Raw genomic sequence first — 3,436 nt, 5'->3', positions numbered from 1 at the left:
GCTCTGTGGAAAGTTCTTGAGGATCTTGGAAGATAAGAATACTGAAAACAGTGAAAAACTGACTTGTTAAATTTCAAAGGGGAATGTACAGACTCTATAAGGAATATTTGCTATTTTGAGCTGAGACTGGGTCATTTCGGTCAGCTAGAGCTAAAAGTCAGGCATAATGAACAAAAGACCAGCACCATTGAAGAGAAACCTTTGTGTTACTGGAACAATTGATGGTGGAGCTAAGAAATTGGTGGTGATTAAGAAGAGACCAGCATCCCTACAGTGAAATCATCTGGGAAGTGTTTTCTGAGAGCACTCAGAACCTATGTTCCAGAGAAGGCCTTGTTCTGGCAGCCAAATTTGGTAATGTAATAGTCACCCAGGTGGTCCTGGTTTTGAAGGCATGAAGAAATCATTGAGATCATGTGAGGCTTGGCACTGTGAGAGGCCAGAAGATGCCACTGATGAAGATGCAGCCTCAATGGCAGTTGAAGTCCAGAACTAAAGGGGTATTACAAAGAAGTTGAGGGCTAGCTTCAGAAGAGAGCTTAGGAGAGGCTTATGCTGAAAGTGCAGCTTGGTTGCAGCAAGAGACCCCAGCATATTGGAGATGCCAATACCATGGCATGGGTAGACCACCAAAAACAGCAGCAGTAGTGGAGTGGAACCTGCGTGAGTGTAGAAGTCAAGCTGTGTGTGCTACAAAGGGCAGAGCTGGAGAAGTGACCCAAGCCCTTTGGAAGAGTACAGAAAATCATGAGTGGATCCCAGAAATTAGATGGTTAGAGTTTGATTTTGTTTTGATTTGATTGTGACTGTGCCCTGATTTTTCTTCCCTCTTGAAATAAGAAAGTATTATTGGAACCCACAGTTAAGAGATTGGGAAATTTAAAAGACTTTGGATTTTAAAAGAAGGCTATTTTAAGAGGACTGAAATTTTAATGTTTGAATTTCTAAAGATTGTGTGGCTCTTAAACTTATTTACCTTTTAATGAGAGATTTTGGGAGTATATAAGAAAGGAAGGCTTGTGGCTTAACAGTAATATATTGTGTGTCAAGCTGGCAAGGGTTCAGCAGTACTGATTGGTCTAAGGTAAGCTTCATAACCAAACTAGAGTCATCTGAAGGGAAGGTACCACAGTTAAAAAAGTGCTTCCATAAGATCCATATGTAGAACATTTTATTGATTAGTGATCAAAGGAGGATGACCCAGCCCATTGTGAGTGGTGCCATCCCTGGACTGGTGATCCTGGGTTCCATAAGAGAGCAAATTGAGCAAGTCACGGGAAGTCAGCCAGTAAGCAACATCCCTCCAAAGTTTGGGCATAAGCTCCTGCCTCCAGGATCCTGCTCTGTTTGAATTCTTGTCCTGACATCCTTCAATAATGAACAGCAATATGGAAATGCAAGCCAAAGAAACCCTTCATTCCCCAACTTGCTTTTTGTTCATTGTTTTTCTCTGCAGCAATAGATACCCTAACTAGGACAGTCCTGCAGAAAACTTTTCCTGCAAAAATTACCTAAATGACCCCCAAAAAACAGAATTAAAAAGAACAATCATCAAAGATTCCAAGGAGTTTAAAGGCAACATACAGGAGCAGCTCTATTTGTTAAGAAAACACAAACAAACACAAGTTTAAGGAGCATAATCATGTTAATGCTGCCCAAACATAGGAAAGATGTCTATGTGGAGCCTCAAAAATGTACATCATCGGGAAGCCGCGGGTTACTGTGCAAAAATGGCCAAGTCCAAGAACCACACCACACACAACCAGTCCCGCAAAGGCACAGAAATGGCATCAAGAAACCCCGGTCACAACAATACGAATCTCTTAAGGGGGTGGACCCCAAATTCTTGAGGAACATGTGCTTTGCCAAGAAGCACAACAAGAAAGGCCTGAAGAAGATGCAAACAAACAACGCAAAGGCAATGAATGCGCGAGCAGAGGCCATCAAGGCCCTTGTGAAGCCTGCAGCTGTTAAACCCAAGATGCCAAAGGCCCCCAGCCGCAAATTCAGCCGCCTGGTTTTCATCGCTCACCCCAAGCTTGGGAAGCAGATTCGAAGCTACATGGCTAAGGGTCGTAGGCTCTGCAAATGAAGCCCAAGGTTCAAAGCAAGGCAGAGGCCACAGCTCCAGCTAAGGGCAAGGCTCCAGCTCCAGCTCAGGCTCCCAAAGGTGGCCAGGCCCCTGTGAAGGCCCCATAGGAAAGGCTTCTGCTAATGTGAAGACAGACGGATTGGTGTGACACACCTACCTACACACTATTTACAGATGACCAGTGTCCTATGCTGTTTTTACAAATAAACCTGAGGCAAGATCTGTTAAAAAAAAAAAGAAAGAAAGAAAGAAAGAAAGAAAGAAAGGAAGGAAGGAAGGAAGGAAGGAAGGAAGGAAGGAAGGAAGGAAGGAAGGAAGAAAGAAAGAAAGAAAGAAAGAAAGAAAGAAAGAAAGAAAGAAAGAAAGAAAGAAAGAAAGAAAGAAAGAAAGAAATGTACATCATCATTTTGGTTCAGTGTGGCATAGGATACCGAGTACTGAGCAACCACTCAAGAAACTTTCTAGCATCCTTCTACATTCCTCAGTGAAGTTCATGTGTAAAATCTCTCAATATGATTTGCCTACTGAGGCATGCTTCTGGTGGCCATTTAATCACAACTCTCTTCTTGTTTCGTTTTCTTTAAACGAATAGATCAAGGACTCAAAATCAGAAGCCATGTTTGACAGAAGTACTCCATTTTCAATGTCAATGCATCCGTGTTTAATTAGTTTTCCTAATTAATAGCTGGGGGTTTATCTTCAGTTCTTCCCTTTATATTGATCTACTGTACCGCCTACGTCTTGACAATAGAATAACGCTCTAGAGTCAAAGGATTCCAAAGTAGCTAAGGAAAAGCAACTAAAGATGCTTTCATGGTCACTCTGCTACAAATGGCTTTGCACCACTTATCTCCTCCTTTTCTGGGGAAGGTCCAGTGGATATAATCAGTATTCACCATCTCGCACTTGCTGTGAACTTTACTGAGTGATTTTTCTCAGAAACCTCAAAATACTTTGGGAGAGAATGATCTATAATAATAACTAACAATTCCAAACACCCAGGTGTCTGATACCATCATGCAGGTTAAATGGCCAAAAGGTTTCCAGAACCCATTTGGGTACTTTTGCATTATATATGCTCATTCCTAACCTCGGCTGCCCAGGGGCCTAATTGTCAGTAAAAGAAATTCATATTTCTGTTTTTTGTCATACTCGCTTCTCTTTATTTATCTATTACTATTTTATTAATTAAAATAAATACCCAATGTTCTAAAGGAAATTTCTTCTCAAATTGGTGGATCAATTAAGATGTTTACATTATAAAAATGTTTTCCTGAAAAACTATGTGAAAGAGGACTAAATAAATTCTTTATATCTTAAAATTTCTCCTAGTCCTAAGCATTC

General features: G+C 41.0%; 1 pseudogene; it reads left to right on the top strand.

Annotated features, from left to right (window-relative positions):
• Positions 1-1,730: 1,730 nt before the first annotated feature.
• On the top strand, positions 1,731-2,199 carry LOC129677496 (60S ribosomal protein L29-like; annotated as a pseudogene).
• Positions 2,200-3,436: the final 1,237 nt, after the last annotated feature.

This window comes from Psammomys obesus, unplaced genomic scaffold, assembly GCF_907164565.1.
Source record: "Psammomys obesus unplaced genomic scaffold, mPsaObe1.curated_primary_1811, whole genome shotgun sequence".
In the NCBI taxonomy this organism is placed as follows: Eukaryota; Metazoa; Chordata; class Mammalia; order Rodentia; family Muridae; genus Psammomys; species Psammomys obesus.
This window is presented reverse-complemented; position numbering and strand designations above follow the sequence as displayed.